Genomic DNA, 8,436 nt, shown 5'->3' on the forward strand with positions numbered 1-8,436 from the left:
AAAATGACAAAAATGACAAAAATGACAAAAATGACAAAAATGACAAAAATGACAAAAATGACAAAAATGACAAAAATGACAAAAATGACAAAAATGACAAAAATGACAAAAATGACAAAAATGACAAAAATGACAAAAATGACAAAAATGACAAAAATGACAAAAATGACAAAAATGACAAAAATGACAAAAATGACAAAAATGACAAAAATGACAAAAATGACAAAAATGACAAAAATGACAAAAATGACAAAAATGACAAAAATGACAAAAATGACAAAAATGACAAAAATGACAAAAATGACAAAAATGACAAAAATGACAAAAATGACAAAAATGACAAAAATGACAAAAATGACAAAAATGACAAAAATGACAAAAATGACAAAAATGACAAAAATGACAAAAATGACAAAAATGACAAAAATGACAAAAATGACAAAAATGACAAAAATGACAAAAATGACAAAAATGACAAAAATGACAAAAATGACAAAAATGACAAAAATGACAAAAATGACAAAAATGACAAAAATGACAAAAATGACAAAAATGACAAAAATGACAAAAATGACAAAAATGACAAAAATGACAAAAATGACAAAAATGACAAAAATGACAAAAATGACAAAAATGACAAAAATGACAAAAATGACAAAAATGACAAAAATGACAAAAATGACAAAAATGACAAAAATGACAAAAATGACAAAAATGACAAAAATGACAAAAATGACAAAAATGACAAAAATGACAAAAATGACAAAAATGACAAAAATGACAAAAATGACAAAAATGACAAAAATGACAAAAATGACAAAAATGACAAAAATGACAAAAATGACAAAAATGACAAAAATGACAAAAATGACAAAAATGACAAAAATGACAAAAATGACAAAAATGACAAAAATGACAAAAATGACAAAAATAACAAAAATGACAAAAATGACAAAAATAATAAAAATAATAAAAATGACAAAAATGACAAAAATGACAAAAATGACAAAAATGACAAAAATGACAAAAATGACAAAAATGACAAAAATGACAAAAATGACAAAAATGACAAAAATGACAAAAATGACAAAAATGACAAAAATGACAAAAATGACAAAAATGACAAAAATGACAAAAATGACAAAAATGACAAAAATGACAAAAATGACAAAAATGACAAAAATGACAAAAATGACAAAAATGACAAAAATGACAAGAATGACAAAAATGACAAAAATGACAAAAATGACAAAAATGACAAAAATGACAAAAATGACAAAAATGACAAAAATGACAAAAATGACAAAAATGACAAAAATGACAAAAATGACAAAAATGACAAAAATGACAAAAATGACAAAAATGACAAAAATGACAAAAATGACAAAAATGACAAAAATGACAAAAATGACAAAAATGACAAAAATGACAAAAATGACAAAAATGACAAAAATGACAAAAATGACAAAAATGACAAAAATGACAAAAATGACAAAAATGACAAAAATGACAAAAATGACAAAAATGACAAAAATGACAAAAATGACAAAAATGACAAAAATGACAAAAATGACAAAAATGACAAAAATGACAAAAATGACAAAAATGACAAAAATGACAAAAATGACAAAAATGACAAAAATGACAAAAATGACAAAAATGACAAAAATGACAAAAATGACAAAAATGACAAAAATGACAAAAATGACAAAAATGACAAAAATGACAAAAATGACAAAAATGACAAAAATGACAAAAATGACAAAAATGACAAAAATGACAAAAATGACAAAAATGACAAAAATGACAAAAATGACAAAAATGACAAAAATGACAAAAATGACAAAAATGACAAAAATGACAAAAATGACAAAAATGACAAAAATGACAAAAATGACAAAAATGACAAAAATGACAAAAATGACAAAAATGACAAAAATGACAAAAATGACAAAAATGACAAAAATGACAAAAATGACAAAAATGACAAAAATGACAAAAATGACAAAAATGACAAAAATGACAAAAATGACAAAAATAATAAAAATGACAAAAATGACAAAAATGACAAAAATGACAAAAATGACAAAAATGACAAAAATGACAAAAATGACAAAAATGACAAAAATGACAAAAATGACAAAAATGACAAAAATGACAAAAATGACAAAAATGACAAAAATGACAAAAATGACAAAAATGACAAAAATGACAAAAATGACAAAAATGACAAAAATTACAAAAATGACAAAAATGACAAAAATGACAAAAATGACAAAAAAGACAAAAATGACAAAAATGACAAAAATGACAAAAATGACAAAAATGACAAAAATGACAAGAATGACAAAAATGACAAAAATGACAAAAATGACAAAAATGACAAAAATGACAAAAATGACAAAAATGACAAAAATGACAAAAATGACAAAAATGACAAAAATGACAAAAATGACAAAAATGACAAAAATGACAAAAATGACAAAAATGACAAAAATGACAAAAATGACAAAAATGACAAAAATGACAAAAATGACAAAAATGACAAAAATGACAAAAATGACAAAAATGACAAAAATGACAAAAATGACAAAAATGACAAAAATGACAAAAATGACAAAAATGACAAAAATGACAAAAATGACAAAAATGACAAAAATGACAAAAATGACAAAAATGACAAAAATGACAAAAATGACAAAAATGACAAAAATGACAAAAATGACAAAAATGACAAAAATGACAAAAATGACAAAAATGACAAAAATGACAAAAATGACAAAAATGACAAAAATGACAAAAATGACAAAAATGACAAAAATGACAAAAATGACAAAAATGACAAAAATGACAAAAATGACAAAAATGACAAAAATGACAAAAATGACAAAAATGACAAAAATGACAAAAATGACAAAAATGACAAAAATGACAAAAATGACAAAAATGACAAAAATGACAAAAATGACAAAAATGACAAAAATGACAAAAATGACAAAAATGACAAAAATGACAAAAATGACAAAAATGACAAAAATGACAAAAATGACAAAAATGACAAAAATGACAAAAATGACAAAAATGACAAAAATGAAAAAAATGACAAAAATGACAAAAATGACAAAAATGTCAAAAATGACAAAAATGACAAAAATGACAAAAATGACAAAAATGACAAAAATGACAAAAATGACAAAAATGACAAAAATGACAAAAATGACAAAAATGACAAAAATGACAAAAATGACAAAAATGACAAAAATGACAAAAATGACAAAAATGACAAAAATGACAAAAATGACAAAAATGACAAAAATGACAAAAATGACAAAAATAACAAAAATGACAAAAATGACAAAAATGACAAAAATGACAAAAATGACAAAAATGACAAAAATGACAAAAATGACAAAAATGACAAAAATGACAAAAATGACAAAAATGACAAAAATGACAAAAATGACAAAAATGACAAAAATGACAAAAATGACAAAAATGACAAAAATGACAAAAATGACAAAAATGACAAAAATGACAAAAATGACAAAAATGACAACAATGACAACAATTTTCAATAAATGTTATTCAAAGTTGATTCAAAAATTACTCTGAATTTAACACCCAAAGATTACTAAAATCAATTCCAAGAAATCTTAAAAAAAATACGATATATTAGAAAAAAGTAGGTATTGAAATAATAATAAGATTTTGATAGGTCCAACTTTAAATCCAGAAATCAAAAATTGAGTGCTCTGATGTCATGTGTCATAATTCTGTGTGGTTTTTGTTAAGGCTTAGCTATCAAATAAACTGAATTGCTTAATTACATATGTCCTTGACGGATACCACGTCGATATTAGGTATGTATCATCCAATGGTCTCAGTTTACATTTTCAACAAGTGCTCGTAATGACAGGAAAAATGAGCACCGAGCACTTGTCGCGGGGTGGTTTCAAATTACACGCTCTGGGCTGGATGGAATTGATCCGTTCATCAGAACCAAATTGCACTACATTTATCTGTCACGAACAGTATTTAGAAGCAGGAACAAGTACCTAAGTCCTAGTTCAATAGCGAGTGTTCTCTCTGTTCTATTACCCAATGCCCAATGACCTGCCAATCATCGGCGGCGGTCTTGTTTTGTACTGATTGGATGTTACAATTTTCTGTTGATTTAGTTCAAATTGTAACAATACGGCTCTTGTGCTCCTCTAATTCAGCCATTGCTGCCAGAGGCTACTAGATGTCAATCGCATCATCATGCAATCGATGACCTCAATTCCGGTCACCCTTCCAGGCGTCACTTCGCACACCTTCGCTGTTTCGTCGTCGACCGCCATCCAAGCATGCGCTTCCTCTTGATTGAACTTCCACCAGAGTGCTTTATCAATTTTTCATTATCAACGGTCAGTGTTCTTGTTATGACACTTTCCGTCCACTTCCTGTGTGTATCTATACGATACGATACGATACATTTTTCCACCTTCTCTTGGCTACGGTTTGCATAGCAGCTTTTGCGACCTTTTTTTGCTGCTCCTTCTCTCTCTCTCGCTTTCTCTGAAAATTCCGGCACCCTCAAGCAACCCCGCAAACATCCTTAAGGGGTGGACGTGACAGTCTGACCGACTTCTGTTCCCGTTCTTAGTGGTTCTCATTCAATTTTTTTTATTCTATTCAGCTACCCTAATTCGATACGCCACGACAGCCGTATCGTAGTAGGCGCCCCCTGGTTTAAAGGTAACAAACGTAGACCTGTGTACAACCGAGCGATGCTAACTTTTCAAGGCCTGCTTCTTCTGTGAATGGCAGACAGGCCAGCAGCCAGGTACGTAAATCATAACCTACTATGACGGAATTTCCCGTGTGACGACTGACGACGAACGGACGAATGTTCGGTGAAATCCCTCAGTCAGTCAGTGGGCGAAGGATTCCTGCCCGATGGGTGAAATATGAGAAGTTTTCTTTTGATTTCCCTTGGGAGAGTGGGAGAAAGATCCCGAAAGAGTGTCAGAACGTGGCGTGGAGAAATTTTCCTGATCTTCTCTTGACGCTCAATTTTTGTTTTTCGAAATCGATAGAACGAGAGAAGAGAAAAATAAGTGCTGAAAAATTCTCACGCACGTGTTGCTGGAGAGATTTGAGCGCAGGGGTAGTAAAACCATGCTCTTTTTTGATGCATCGGATCGTGAGCTTCACTTTGAAGCGTCACGGAAGCCCTCTCTCAATGTTTGTTTGCAAGTTTAGTTTTATTTACGGTTCTAGTATTGTGTGGTATTGTTGACATGAACTTGGGTTGCTGTGTATTTACGCGCACAATTTGGAATCAGCTGTTCAAGGTTTTTGGGATTCTTGTGAGATGTTTGAATAAAGGATGGAAAAAGGGTAAGTTGTGATTTTAGACTCGGAAGCGCCCTCGCTGGCTGAAATAGAAGCGGCAATCAAAGACTTGAAATCCAACAAAGCGCCTGAGATCGATTGCTGAAATGCTGAAAGTTGACCCTCCCTTGTCAGCACAAATGTTGCACCGTCTATTCGCTGACATTTGGGATATTGGAACTTCCCTGGCCGACTGGTTGCAGAGTATCCTCGTAAAGGTCCCGAAGCCCTGTACAACCCTCAAAGTATTCTGCAAAGTGATTGTGAACAGGATCCAGGAGAAAATCGACGCTACACTCCGACGCCAACAAGTTGGATTCCGATCCGGACGATCATGTGTGGACCACATCACAACGCTAAGAATAATACTGGAACAAATCAACGGAGTCTAGGACTCTCTTCTGCTGGTGTTCGTTGATTTCGAAAAAGCATTTGACGGTGTCTTGTCTGATCCAATACCGTTAACTGCTGGAGTGAGACAGGGATGTATATTATCAACGCTACTCTCTCTCTCTCTCTCATCGTAATGGATGAGATCTTGACTGGAACGATTGAATGTAGACCAAACCGAGGATTGCCGTGGAATCTTTCGACAATCGAACAACAAACTGAACGACAATGATCTGGCTGCCGATATTGTTTTGCTGGCTCACAGACAACAAGACATACAGAGCAAACTCGATGATCTCACCGAAAACTCCAAGGCAGCAGGTCTCAAAATCAATGTCGGAAAAACCAAGTCGATGGGAATCAACAAAGAAAATCCTACCAATTTCTTGGTAGCTGGGCAACAAGTTGAGAAAGTGGAGTGTTTCCAGTATCTTGGTAGCCAGATATTGAAGGCAATTTCGTCGATGCAAAGGTTTTTGCTTTACGAAACTTTGAATGAGATGTTCGGGTTTATCACAAATATTAACTGATGTATTACTTGCTCACTCTTAGTGAGATCGCCAATAGCTCTTAGTTGCTGGTCAAGCCTCGACAACCGTTTGGAGGGGGCTTAATACGCTTCTTTTGAGGGCCAGCTAGAGTTTGAAAAGCTTCGAGCTCAAGGTCGGCTCGCGCTTTAGGGGAACTAGATATCCGTCCAAGGAAAAAACATGCAACATGCAAATGCAAAAATTGTTATGTATTATAAACTTACTCTTTGTGTAGTGCGGGTGTGTAGGGTGTTTTCTGCTTCGACTGCTGCTGCTGGAACCGGCCAGCCATAACGGGTCCTCTTTGACGCTGCACTTCCAACCGTGGTCATCAACTGACCATTCGAAGCAATGGAGGATAGTTGTTTGAATTCTCACGAAGGAATCAAACAACACCCTCTGCAACCAGATCGTGATGACCCTCTGCAACCAGATCGGTTGGCGGATTTGTAAGTGTTGAAAAAATATGCTCTGACGTCCATGCTATGACATCCATTACTGCGGTCAATCACGTCTTTGTTGACTCGTTCAAAACTTTATTGAAAAACGAACTTCCCTATATTTGTGTTTCATTTATCCTAATAGCTGACCTCGAAACTATGAGTCATTTTATGTTTTTTTCGTCCATTTGTTAGAGACACCTATCATCCAACGGATACGACAATATCGTTAGGCTGGTCAGCAAAATAAAAATCTCCATCAAACCGTATTGCCGTCGTAACTACAGTATCGGAAGGCCACCACCGGACCCCGATGGAAACTTTTTGGGAATGAAACCCTTATGTCATCGTCTTCATATTTCTTGGTAATTGTTTATTCTTCTAACAGTTGAGTCGCCCTGACTATTACGGCCCCTTCTCCTACTAACCTAGTGAAATGTTCTTTTTTAGTTTTTTTTTTAGGGGATGGACCACTCTGCGACCTGTTGTTAGATCTTTTGTAGCATTACCCCGCGTTATTTCTATTTCTATATGCTTCCAATTACACTGCCACTTTTGATAAGTGCCAGATTAACACTGGTTGAGCAGTTAGATCTTAAGTGCAACCTCACATTACCTTTGTTCACGCAGATCCTAAGTGCAATGTATGTTCCATTGAAAGATCTATCCATATCTATGCACTCAAGCGTAAAAAGTTCCAGAAGTGACAGCTAGCATGCTTAAACCTCCAGCCTCCAGAGGAAATACTATGTAAGCCATGACCAAGATTCGACGTTGAAATAAAGGTTCACGGATTTCTCCTAACTTTTTTCTTTGATTTTATTTAAATATTGGATTATTTTGCTCAGATTTGTCCAGATTTGGGTCTGTTTATGTATTTAAAAATTTGAGATTGAATGCACGGATAACATTTAATATAGAATTCTATCGCTTTTGACTTCGCTCACACTCGATCCACTCAGACAAGCACGCCTATAGAATCGCTCGATCAGATAGCTATTTTTACTCTATTGAGAAAAAAAAACGAACTTCAACATGAATTAAAACCTCTTCAAATCTGCCAGTCTATCTTTTCATGTTTACTTCATGCTTATCCTTTGCGTTCATTCTTGTTTATTATGAAAATAAAACAATTCTTGTGGTCACTATGGCAGCTATGGTAACGCACTATGAGAGATTGTTATACATGCAAGCGGACAAAAATATATTCAAAATGTTTTCTACAATTCGACATTTACATTTCAAGATCTCAATTTGAAAGTGGCCTATATGTTTATAAAAAGGGGGAAAACTTGCATGTATTTGTGTGGAACTCAGGCCCCTAACCTTTCAGTGGCTGCCTTTTCATTTCTCAAGCACTCCTTGCCAGCTCTATGTATTTTGTAAAAAAAACGTTTGAATTGAAATGAAATTGATTTTTTTTTAAATGAAAGCATGCTATGATTGATTATTTTGGTAAAGAAGGATTTTTCTATTCTGTCATTGATCATTGAGATCTCCAATATATCGGTCATGACATGACAGTTAAAATATGTCATGAGAAATATCACCAATACAATTTTTAACAACTTTGTTTACCAAGCTGATTTTCAAATGTTATTTTATGCCAAATGCTGACTAACAATTGTATAAAAAATGAAAATAGAGATAAGCGTTTCTAGACGCCTTATTTTTTTAATTCCATTTGGTTTCCAAATTTC

The 8,436-nt window shown here is 32.7% G+C and overlaps 1 long non-coding RNA gene across 1 annotated transcript; it reads left to right on the forward strand.

The window, feature by feature from the left end:
- Positions 1-5,268: 5,268 nt before the first annotated feature.
- LOC129751013 (uncharacterized) lies at positions 5,269-7,484 on the forward strand. Its single transcript, XR_008738559.1, has 3 exons — positions 5,269-5,382; positions 6,932-7,101; positions 7,187-7,484. It is a non-coding gene; the product is annotated as an uncharacterized LOC129751013 (long non-coding RNA).
- Positions 7,485-8,436: the final 952 nt, after the last annotated feature.

Source organism: Uranotaenia lowii, chromosome 3 (genome assembly GCF_029784155.1).
Source record: "Uranotaenia lowii strain MFRU-FL chromosome 3, ASM2978415v1, whole genome shotgun sequence".
Taxonomy (NCBI): Eukaryota; Metazoa; Arthropoda; class Insecta; order Diptera; family Culicidae; genus Uranotaenia; species Uranotaenia lowii.